We start from the raw sequence: 13,218 nt of genomic DNA on the forward strand, positions 1-13,218 counted from the left end.
CTTGACTTGGAAAAAAGGCCTGGAAGTACACACTGTTCCCCAATAAAGTCCTGTTCCCCTTCCCCAATAAAATCTTAAAAAAAATAAAATAAATAAATAAATAAATAAATAAGTTTATAAAACCAATAATATCTCTCACTCTATAGTTTTCTCGGTGTCTCCCTGCATTCTCAATCCTTTTGCCATTTATATTCAGCTTTGTGTATCATCTGTATTTATATTTATGGTGATTCATTTATTCAACCAAGTTTTACTGACCATCTCCTTGGTGCCTGGCACTGGAGACACAGCACGGAACAAGACAAAGTCTGTGTAAGTGTGAAAATTTATATGCTAATCAGAAGACAAACAATAACCATGTAAACAAATAATAATCAGGAAAATATCTGACAAGACAAAGACAAGACACAGACAAGACAAAGTCTGTGTAACTGTGAAAATTTATATGCTAATCAGAAGACAAACAATAACCATGTAAACAAATAATAATCAGGAAAATATCTGAGTGGAACCGCCCTATGTGGGTAAATTAAAACAGCATAATGGAATCGCAGTCTGAGTTGGTTGGCTGGAAGGTCACTGAAAGTTGGGAACAAGGCAACACCCAGCACAAAGGTCCTGAGGCAGAAACCTGTCCATGCAGTTAAGGAACAGTATGGAGGCCCCTGTGCCTGGACCAAGCCAGGGAGTGGTAGAGAGAGTGGGAGATAAGGGTACAGAGGGAGTAAAATGGGGCCAAATCGTGTGGGGCTTTGTGATCCAACACAGATTCAAACACTGCATCTTTTATTATTTTATGGTCTATCCATTCGCTCATTCAAATATTTGATTTATTTACATTAATCTATTATATAAGTATTTAATAAGCATCCAGCAGTAAGTTCTGACAATAAATTAGGTAAGTGTTCTGTCACCCACACAGAGCTCACAGACTGTTTGCCAAAGAAGAGGAACAAATTGATAGATAAGCACTAGAAACATATTTGTCCAATTATTATATAAGGTAAAATGCAAACTTCCTATGTGCCAGACACTGTACCAAGCTCTTTATGTATATTCACTCATTTAATTTTTGTAACAACCTTATGAGGTAGGAAGACTGACTGTCCCCATTTTTCAGATGTGGAGACTGAGGCACAGAGAGGCCAGCAGCCCACCTGAGGTCATACAGCCAGCACCTAGCAGTCCTTTCTTTCCTTCCCTGGACTCTGCCTTTCTCCCCAGTGACCACCCTCTTGCTCCCCCCAGTCTCCTGTAACCCACTGCCCCCAAGGAACCCTGGGGCCTTAAAGACCACAGCCCTGACAGCCCTGCTAGCTCTTGTACTGCTCCTAGTACCAGCACTGGGGAAGGAGGTGGCAGAGGTGGACACCCTACCCCGGGGGGGTTTCTATGGGGGGAGGCCTGAGGAGGGTGGCCAGAGGTACTAGGCACCCCACTGACGCTGACACTGTGGGGATGCAGGTGACCCCCACTTCCAGTCCTCAGGACGTGCTGCCCCTATGGCTCCTGGAGCACTGACTTGTCTTGTTGAGTCCTTTACCAAACTGAGGACCCTAGACTTTGTTGGGGGAAGGGGTAGCATGGGGAACCGTGGGAGGGCTGTGAACAGGGGAGGGGTGGGTCAGCTCTGGATGCAGGAAGACTGTTCTGGAGCCATGAGGGGAGACTAAAGGTCAAAGAGGAGGCTGGGTGAGGGCCCAGGGAGAGAGGATGAGGGGTGAGCCAGCTGAGACCATGAGGATGGAGAGGAGAGGACCAGCAGAGTCAGGGATCGGGGGGGACAGTGCTGGAGACTGATAGTCTTGGAGCGCCTTGGCGGTGGCACAGATGACCCTGGGTCTGGCCTAGTGACTGGACAGTGGGGAAAATAGAAGAGGGAAATTAGGAAAAGACAGCGACCTCAGTGGGGCCCAACCGGTGGGTATGAGGGGTTCTAGGGGAGGTATTTGGATTCATGAGTGTGCAAGCCAAGGTAGAGTGGCCTCCTGGAGCATGGGAGGGAGACTCTTGGGCAAAGCCTTACAGATGTGTAAAGTATCAGGCCTGTTCCAGTTACTTCTGCCAACCTGGGGTGGGTGTGGGTGGGGATCTGAAAAATGCCTCAGGAAAATCTAGGCCTCAAACCCCGGCAAAGGAGCTGGGCCTTCCTGCCCAGGGGAGCAGTAAGCCATAGGAGGCCTGTGATTGGGGAAAGAACCCGAGAACAGGTGTGGGGGCAGAGGCAGGTCGGTTCTGAGGGAGAGGGCAGGCCCCAGGAGGTTCCTGATGGGCCCAGAGGGATCTAGCAAGAAACATTTTGCAGTAATCACTTGTATAATACAAGGTGTGATTTTAAAAATATGGTGAATGTTTAAATAAAAAAACATTTATTGCTAAACGAAATAAGTCAGAAAAAGTAGAGAACCATATGATTTCACTGGTACGTGGTATAGAAATCGAAAACAACAAAAGAACAAGACAAACAAATGAGAAACAAAAACTCATAGACACAGACAATAGTTTAGTGGTTACCAGAGGGTAAGGGGGTAGGTGGGTGGTAGATGAGGGTAAAGGGGATCAAATATATGGTGATGGAAGGAGAACTGACTCTGGGTGGTGAACACACAATGTGATTTATAGATGATGTAATACAGAATTGTATACCTGAAATCTATGTAACTTTACTAAAAATTTTCACCCCAATAAAATTAAAACAAAACATCTATTATAGTAAAAGACACATTGCCATTAATCCCCCTCAAAATACTCCCCCTCAGTTCAAACAAACTTATCCCATCGTTCTTGCCACTTTCTGAAGCAGTTCTGGAAATCCTCTTTCGTGAGTTTCTTTAGTTGCGCTGTTGTGGCTGCCTCGATGTCCTGAATCATTTTGACTTTGGGAAAGAGCCAGAAGTCTCGCAGTGCCAGATCCGGTGAATAAGGTAGTGAGGACACACTGTAATGTTTATGCTTTACAGAAATTGTCATATCCAAAGTGATGTGTGACACAGAGCATTTACATGATGGAGGATGAAGTAAAGACACTCACGAAACAGGACTTCCAGAACTGCTTCAGAAAATGGCAAGAATGATGGGATAAGTGTGTTTGAGGCAAGAGGGAGTATTTTGTGGGGGATTAATGGCAACATGTCTTTTAGTGTAATAAAATTTTTAAAATTTAAATAGTCACCGTATTTTTTATCACACCTCGTCTAGTGCCTCAGTGACACAGGCCTCATGCTGGGACTCTCTAAAATATTCACTCACTGAATTGAGAAGCTGGTCTCATTATTATCCCCTTTTCAGAGGCTAAAACCAAGGTACAGGAAGTAAATTTGCCAAAAGTCACACAGCTTGTGAAGGACAGACAAGATTTGATGCTAGCCCTTCTGATTCCAGCATCTGTGCCTTTCACAGTCCTGTGTCAGTTTCCGTATCTGTCCAAAAGATGCTGATAATAGCCCCATATTAGAGTTCTGTCACCAGGTCAAGTGATGAGACCTATGGCGGTTCAGAACGAGTCATTCCAAGTTGTGCCTCTGTGGTATGCAGGCTGTTTTCTGCTAACGGCAACTTCAACTGAGGGTTCAAGCGAAACTGTTGCCCCTCCCTTAACTACCTAGAACTTGAATTAGGGACCTTGCCCATAATAAGACATTATTACAGATAACCTATTTTGTCTTATCTATATGGAAGGGCAAATTTCTATTTACTAAACATCTGCTCTTCTTATCCTGCAATGGACCCTTCAGAGTCCCCAAGACACCTTACCTCATCCCAGGCTCAGAATGTCCTCTATACCCATTTTCCCTTTATTTCTGTGAACCTCTCATGCAAGTTGGTTCTCTGTCTCATGTATGTGGGGTTCATATACATATGTATATATCAAGTCTGGGTATTTTTTCTTGCTGAACTGTCTCCTATTTATTTGATGATTATACCAGCCAAAAGAATATAGAGGGTAGAGGAAAAGTTTCTGCTTCCCTTACAGACACAAGCATTTCCTTCCTCTTTTCCTGGAAATCACACCAAGTATTTTTAAATATATAAAATGATGAGCACAGACTTTGGTGCTGAAAACTTTGAAAAAGGCTTAACTATGGAAATATACTGACCAAATTACTTCACTGTGAATAGATGGGCTCCGTGGGAACAAAGTTTTAAGTCAATCCAGTCCATCCTTCAATATTTTCAGAGAATGGACAAGAGGGACTAGCCTAATATTACTTACTGATTGAATAAGGGTTGCAAGTGGAAGCTATATGGTGATGCAAATAATTATAAAATGCACAAGCCTTATAAACAGTTTTGGAATTCTCATTCTCATCTGTACAACTGAAACAGTGCAGCAAATTTTAAACTAAATAGATATAAAGCCACAAGTCAATATATCACAACTTAATCATCCCCACCCCAACAACTCTACTCAGCCAGATCTGGGTTTCCCTTCTTCCTTCACTACCGTGTATTTCTATCAATCTGTTTATGTCTCTCTTTCCTCTATTTCTCCCCACTGTCTTCCTTTCCTGTGTTTCCCTTCTCTCCTCTCTTTCTCCCTTTTTCTCTATTCCATTATCTATACCTGTCCCGAAAAGCTCTTGAAACCTATTTCATCTTTAGTTGTTCCTTCTCCTTAATCCTTCTGATTGCTCCCCATCACCATACAATACATTTCTGCTTCTTTCTTCCCGCATCCCTGTGTCCTCCCTGTTCCCCCATAGACTCCTGTTACACACCACCTCTGCCCGACTCACTGATACCACCAGCTGGCTAAGATCAGCGCTGTTTCTCGCTCTCCTCTATCATCCCTACTCCCCCTTTCTGTTTCTGCATGGGGCTCCCTCAACTCTTTCTCCTAACCATTGTTTCCGACTGAAGTGCCTTGCCCTTTGCTGCTCCCACTTCTGCTAACCAAGGACCCCTATCTCTTTCTGCTCCCTTTCATCTCTCCGGAGCACCTCCCTTTCCTCTATATTTCTCTATTTTCTTTCTCCTCTTGCTACTTTCTCGAATTACTTGTTCACTCTTACATATCCCTTACACATCCTCATTTTGCCGTCTCTTTATAGACTCCCCTCATTGATATTTTCCCCATGTCACTTGTCTATTTCTCTCATTCTGTCTTTCCCGCCATCACCCTCACACCCTCGTGTTGCCGCTTTCCTGGCCTCCCCTTCGCGGTCATCGCTTCCATAAAGCCACTCCCCGTGTGGGGGAGGGGTCGTGTTCTTCACACCCGGTGTTCTTCCCTCCTAAATCCTACCCCAATGAATAGTGTGCTATTCCTGGGCCTCAGTGATCTTATTAAATCGGGGAGTGGGGAACTGTCAGCAGGGCGGGGGGTCTGCAGATTCCCAGGCCAGAGAGGAATCCGGGCCTCTACAAGCCGTCAATGGAGAAGCTGGGGGGAGGGGCACAAAGGGTTTGAATTGCATCTCCGAGTCCATTTCCCAAGATTTTAAATGGTGCGGAATGGCAGGGCTGGACAGTGAAGAATTTCAAGAAGGAAAAGAATGCGGGCAGGAATCGTCCAACCACCCGAAGGCGGAAAGACTACAGGTGACACGGCCTAAGAAAGCATAGCCGGAGAGGAACTCGGGGACTCTTCACCCCGCAGCGAAGTGGTCAGGGTTCGGCAAGTCTCACTGCGACGCCAAGACTCACCGCTGTAGGAGGTGCGAGTGTGGGGATTTCAACTTCTATGGCGACCCGCAATCTTCAGGTGGTAGGACTGTGGAGTGACACTCAATTTTAAACCAGAAAGACCCAAAGGCACAGAAACCCCGAGACCTTGCCCTGAGATAACTGCTTCGGGTTTGCTAAAAACTGTACTTGCGCGTTGCTGGGAAAGAAGGCCAGGGGCCTGAACTGAGCATTTCTGGCAGTGGGCGGGGCAGGGAGGGGTGTGCAAGGCTCATAATACCAGCATGGGCCAGGAAGCCGTGTCCTACACTTATGTTGTGTATGTTTCTATTAAGACACCATATCCACGTAAAAACTTCCAACCTGTAGAGAAGTTTTATAAAAATTTATTTGAGCCAAACAGAGGATATGCCTGGAAGCAAGATCTCAAGACTGAGAAAAAATGCTTCCCCAAAATGACAGTTTGCAGCTTCTTTTATGCATTTGGAATTAAGGAGGAAAAGTAATAAAGATTATATGAAGGTGGGAGAAAGCAGGGCAGGCATTGGATTACGGGATAGTTAAGATTATGTGCTCTCTTGAGGGTGGATATACTTTAGAAGAAGGAGTCTGAAAAGAGGCACTTCAAAGGTGTGTTAACCTGATGCACAGAAGCAATGAACAGGGCTTGCTTAACGCAGACAAGCCTTTTACTAAAGAAGTTAAATGCTTGGCTCTTGACTACCCACCATGACCTGCCCAGTTAGAAATTTGATCAGATCACCCTGTGAGTTTACTTTCTGTAAAACCGCTTTTTCGTTCTCAGGCCACAGTCTATTACAACTTGTTTCAATACGTGCTGTTCTTCCTCACCAAACATCCTGATGACCCTCTAAGTCCGTTGTCATGCAGGGTGTCATGCGGGGTCTCTGGTCCCGCTCCTCACATAAGAATGCAGGACATGGTGAGGCCAAAAAGGAACACCCACGGAGCCATAGATGGGGGAGTCACACCACTATACTCTCGCTGGCGGCTGGGTTGGAGACACAGGAAACAGGAGCCACACAATTCTCGACCCTCACTGCGCCGCTTGCAGGCTCAGCCACCATCTTCTTGCTAGCCCCCTTTTTTTTTCTGCTAGCCTAGCCACGGCAGTTATATTAGTGCCCAATGGCTCACTGGTTACAGCTGACGGCCAACTAGCCACAGCTGATGGCCATTTGATCACAGTCGACGGCCATTTACTACCTGAGCCAGCACCTTTCTATGTGAGGCCGAGAGCCTGGAAACTGCTTTTTGGGGCTCTGTCCCCACATCCGTATATTTTTTCTCCCCATCTCTCTTCTCTTTCTGCTGTCCCTGGAGTGAGGGAGAACATGTATCCACATTCTGAGGACTTTGCCCCACAGTATTCTGCTGGAAGAAGGGAGTCCAGAGTCAGAGAACGGTTTTTTAACAGGAAAAGGATGCAGCAAGCGGTCAGTGTCTACATGGACCAAGGGTACAAAGGTTAGGGCCCATACATGCCTCAGGGCAATTTTGACACAGACTGTCAGACCACTCCATGAGACAGGAATGGGAGGACTTATGGCAACAACAAGAGAGACAAAAGGGAGGAACTCATAGCGGGAGGTGAAACCAGAGGGAAACTGAGTCCGGGGTGCATGCTGCTTCCACTGCTCAGCCAATAGACCGACACAGGAGTTGGGCTACAGGTCAAGCATTTATTGTCAGAACACTGGTGATCTGAGAACGCAGCAGGTTAACACCTTCAAAAACTGCCTTAACATTCTCAGGCTGGCGAAAGGTATTTAAGGGAAAATCTGGGTGTTTCTCTAGAGGCTATATGATGGTTCCAGAGGGTCTGCATGGAGCCTGGAGCCTTCCCTCTGGTAATGTGGTTCTCCAGTGGCATCAGTAACCCAGGAACAATGATGGGAGTAGCCTGGAGAGAATGCTAGACCATAGGGATTGTGATCAATAAGCATAAGGATATTAATCATACTTTTCAGGGTAATTTTCTAAAACAGGGAACTGGGATGGGACATTGCAAGCTCAAGCTGCAGAGGGATGATCTATTGTTAAGCTATAGATCAAGGAACGGTCTATAGAGGCCGGGGATGTTGCGAGCCTCTACTATGGGGGGTCCCAACCAGGCCTTCCTTCAGAGGGATGAGCAGGTTCAGGGATTTTTAGCTTACAGGGTGACTCCCAGAAAACCCGGTGTAGAGAATGGGACCATGAGGATAGCGAAGTGCCATTTCTCTGCATGCTTCTGGATCTGCAGGAAACTGCATGCTTGTGTGTGAAACGGTGGGGCCTGCTATGGGTGGGTAAGGGAGAGAGGAGGGTGGGGGTGTGATTGATGTAGGGGCGAGGCCTGGGTGTGGGAGCTTTGGCCCTTGATTCTGCATCTGGAGGTTTCTTTCTCTATTTATACCCACCACCCAACATCTATGGTCTCGTATTTTGGATTCCTTTGAATCTGTCCGGTGTCCTTTGGAACCAGGCTAGGTAGAGAATTAGAGATGCGTGAGCCACTTATATTGCAACTGGAGATGTTTCCTCATTTTTAATGTTTTAATTATTTTCATCTTAAATTTATTGGGGTGACATTGGCTAGTAAAATTATATAGGTTTCAAGTGTACATTTCTATAATACATTATCTATATATCACATTGTGTGTTCACCCGGAAGAGTCAGTTCTCCTTCCATCAGCATATATTTAACTGCCTTTACCTTCTTCTACCACCACCCTACCCCCTTACCCTCTGGTAACCACTAAACTATTGTTTGTGTCTATAAGTTTTTGTTTCTTTGTCTTGTTTGTTGGTTTCAATTTTATAGGCTACATATGAGTAAAGTCATATGGCTTTTTCTCTTATTTCGCTTAGCATGATAATCTCAAGATCCATCTGTGTTTTTGCCAGTGACAGTATTTCATCTTTTCTTATGACTGAGTAGTATTCCATTGTATATATGTACCACATTTTCTTTATCCAATCATCTATCGAAGGACAATTTGGTTGTTTCCATGTCTTGGCCACTGTGAATAATGCTGCAGTGAATGTAGGGGTACATGTATCTTTATGGATGTTTCCAGATTTTTTGGATAGATACTCAGAAGTGGAATTGTTGGGTCATTTGGTAGTTCTATTAATTTTTTGAGGAATCGCCATACTGTTTTCCATAGCAGCAGTACCATCTTACATTCCTACAAGCAGAACTTAAGGGTTCCAATTTCTCTGTATCCTCACCAAGTTATTTTTTTTGATACTAGTCATTCTATTTGGTATGAGGTGTTATCTTGTGGTTTTGTTTTGCATTTCTCTAATGATTAGTTATGTTGAGCATCTTTTGGAGTGCTTATTGGTGGCAACTTTTCGCTAAATATTTGTGCATATATTTTGTGTTTGTTTCTATGAATGAGGTAGATATGCTTCATCTCCCAGTCTTTGCAGGGTGGTCTTACATAGTAGGTGTCCTGTAGGGTTCAATGGCACAGTCTCTCTTGTGACCTGAGTTGGGTGCTCCAGGGGGTATCCTTTGTGGGGGTTGTATGTGTCCTCCTGAGCTTTGATTGCTGTGAACACATTAATGGATGAGATTTACCCTCAGACTAACTGGCTATGAGGAATGGCTGTGACTACAGCAGATGAGCTGTTGTGTGGGGGCTGACGCCATGCAGTGGGATTCGCTTAACAGGGATTTGGTGCCTGCTGAGTTCACCCTTTGGGTTATGTCATTTGTGGAGCTAATTGGGTGGTGCTCTGGTGTGGTCTGAAGCCAGTCATTGAGTGTGTTGGTTCTGGGACCTTTTGGGAGAGGCTCTGGTGTAGGCCAAGGTCAGCAGCTGCCTGTGCCTGGCACAGGGCTACCTGGTAGGAGCTACAAAGTGATCTGCTGTTAGTAGCTGCCTGTGCTGAGCATGGAGGTGCCTGGTAGTGGCTGTGCTGTGAACCGAGGCTGGCTGTCACTAGTGTCAGGCTTGGGGCTGCTTATCAAGAGGTGCAGGGCATGCTGAAAACTGCCACTGCTTGTTTGGTGTTGTGGATTTTAATAAAGTCCGCATTATGGGCCAAGGCCAGACACTTGAGAGCAACAGACGCTGAATGAGGTTTGGGCTGGTGCACAAGTTGGGTGGCGTGGGGTCTCAGGAAATCACTAGGGTGAGGCAAACACTGTTAATGGAGAGCTCAGATTTGGTGCCCATAGGTGCCTGCTGGCTGGGTGGTGAAAGGACTCAACATAGAAACAGTGGTCTGCCAGCTCTTCTGTCCTGTAGAGAATTGTCATTCCAGCCCTTGCTCTGCAGCCAAACAATTCAGTTACTTCCCTCATGACCCTGGTGCTGTATCGGTAAGTATTATTGATTGCTGTGCACAGACTTAATTTCAAGGCTTGATATGCAAGATACACCACCACAAGCCGGGATGAAGGGGTTAAAGAGTTTTATTACAAAGCGAAAGTAAGTAAGACAAGACAGAGATTAGGGGAATATATCATCATACCACTAACAAGCAAGGAGGCAATTCATCATACCACCAGGGCCCAGTCAATTAGAGTCGCAGAAGCAGCACCAGCCTTTCATCAGCACGGGCGAAACATCTTGTGCAGAAACAGCACTGACCTTTTACCAGCACGGATGAAGTATCTTGCAGCAGCAGAGGCGGCCTGGGGAACAACCGTGCCTGCCTCGGTTTTTCGGGGTTTTGAGGACTTCACTCTCAACAGTGGCAAGGAGCTAATAAACATACGTGTCAGCAACACAAGGAACTGGTCTCAGATCTGGCTAGGAGCCGGGGCCAGTCCTTGGTATGAGATTAGATGTATCGGAGCTCGGCCCAGCTGTGCTAAGGTGAACGCCAGGCTCCTCATCCTGTTGTTTTCTTGGTCCTTGGGAGGGTAGCCAATCCCTCCAAGGCCAAGCATGTATCCCAGCCACTGGGAAAGTTTACATCCCGAAATGTCCCCGGGCAGACCTTCATATATTCTGTTCCTTACAGGTGCTTTTCCAGCTGCTGTCTCTTAACCAGAGCTTAGGGTGAATGTGAGCTTATGAGCTTGTGCTTGGAAAGTTTAAGAGGACTCCTGGGTCTACAGCAGCCTCCATTTCACTCACAGTAAATCTCCACTTATTTTCACAGCCAGATTGCAGGGGGTGTGTGTGGCGGGGTGAGAACTACTGTCACTGTCACTGGTGCTCTAGGCTGCCAAGCCCAGTGTGGGGCTGGGAGACCTTGCTCCTCAGGGGGAATCTCCACAGCTGATATATATATACCTCATGTGGGTATGGGATCAGCCCGTTTTGAGTCTATGCCCCTCCTACCAGTCTCAGAGTGGCTTCTATATATCATTAAAGGAGTTTTGTTCAGTTAGTCTTCAGGTTCTCAAAGGTAACTGCTCTATAGTTTATAATTTTGATGTGGTCATGGGAGGAGACAGCATAGCGTTTACCTACTCTGTCACCTTTGGGTTTTTTGGTTTGTTTGGTTGTTTGTTTGGGGTTTTTTTGGTTAAATATAATCCTCTGGGAGAGATGATAGCAATTTCTGAAAGATTGTGAGGATGATTTCACAACTTTGTAAATGTACTAAGAATCACTGAATTTTATATTTAAAATGAAACAATTTTGTAACATGTAAATTCTCTCAATTTTTAAAAATTTGTTTTCACTCTTAGCCTTTCTACAAATCTACTGTATGAATTTAATGTGCCTGTTTCCATAGCTTTTAGATCCATGTTGTTTTGAGTCTATTGAGTTATTATTTCTAGTAGTTTTCTTTAGTAGCCCTTCATTAATAAACAAATGATTGAATGACCTGTAATCAATAATTTAGTCTCTACCCTAAAACGTTTTACTTGTTTTGGTTCTATAATTCAGCTGGCCACCACATTCTACAATTTTCTCAGTATCACTTTACCCTTGTTCCTGGCTAAAGAGAAAGGTATCTTCTGTATCCATCATAACAGTGAACCATTCTTGCCTCAATCAATACAACTTCATCTTGCAAAATCTTTTCTGTAGGATTGTGGTAATCAGTGCATCTTCACCTTAACTATGCATTCATTACTAGTATTGGCCTATGAAATAGCAGTATATACATAATAGAATGTTACCAGAACAACAATTACATAAAAAGATAACCCATTTTAAAATGACAAAAGATACGCAAAAATTAAGTGGAGATGTTGAGTCGTTGAAGGATAGAAATCATTTGCCTCGCTAGTGTAGCACCATGGTTAAAAGATTTGTCTTTGCAGCCAGACAGCATGGATTCAAACCGATTCGGCCACTTCCTGGGATGTGACTGAATGAGTCTTTGAAATATATGTATTATTGTGCAATGGGTACAAATTCTAGGTGGAGGACATTGGGTGTCATGGTAAAAGTAGAACAAACCTCACTTTCCCTGCCAGACCCTCTGGCTCTGAATACGAATACCTGTCACTGGGAAATGGCAGAATGGCCTCCAAGCATTTAGCAATGGAGACTGTCTCTCTGTCACAAGTGAAAGTTGGAATCTTGGGAACTTTCTCATCGTTATATTTTCTTGTGCTTCTCTTGTGCTTGTTGACCTCCATACACTTGATTTTCAAGCACCTGAACGTAGCCAATCCCACCTGAAAATACTTCAGTTCACCTTGTGCCATTCCAGTAATTTCCTTGAAGATCTAAAGGAACTTTTTCTTTATATTTTTGGAGCACCTACTTTGTACCTGTCATCGTTATATGTGCATTTTCATGCCATGAGTTTCAATACAACCCATGATTTATGTATCTCTTGGTATACAGCAGGAAAAAATGGAAATGGAATATATAATCTGGTCACAATGTGTGGAAGGAAAAAATGCTAAGAAACAATTATATTAAAAAAGAAATTTTACTAGTTCAAAACGAACCATGTAACATATTGCCTATTACCATAATTTCAAAGGAACATTTTAATATGTTTTGGAAAACTGCTTTTCTATTAAAATTGCTCAGTATCTTATTTAGTAAACATTTCCAAGCATTAATTTTCTTTAGGGTAAAAATACCCTGGGCAGTGTATATAAATAGTATTTTACAAGCATTTTCAACAATCATGACTTACAATGGAACCCATAGGTGCATCAGGAAGGAATGTAATAAATTACCATGAAAATTGTGGTTTTCCCAACCAAGAAATCAGGAGTTCTAAGAGTAAATATATACAAGTAAGTTTTATTCTCTCAAACCAGTTTTTCATCCTGCTCTCCCTAGAAAGCTTTCTTACGTAACAAATAATCTTAACACTTTAGTGTATATTGATCACCTAATTTATTTCACTGAGTGCTCTAAGTTCAAAACAGACTTTATTTTTATCCTTATTTCTGAAATTTTCTTTTGATTTCCTAGTTTTTCAATATGCTTACTATATTTCTATTTTTCATTTCATGTAAAACAAGGCACATACTACGGGCTTTATTTGGGCACAAAAAAAGGATAAAGAAATATAATCATATGGTATATATTCATGAATGGGGGCAGGTTTTAGGAGGTCAGAGACTGAAATTGCAATGCTATGGTATTTTTATTATAGCCTCATAAATGTCCTGTGGCAGAGTTGGATAGATAACTCAAGTGCAAA

Source organism: Rhinolophus ferrumequinum, chromosome 15 (assembly GCF_004115265.2).
Source record: "Rhinolophus ferrumequinum isolate MPI-CBG mRhiFer1 chromosome 15, mRhiFer1_v1.p, whole genome shotgun sequence".
NCBI lineage: Eukaryota > Metazoa > Chordata > Mammalia > Chiroptera > Rhinolophidae > Rhinolophus > Rhinolophus ferrumequinum.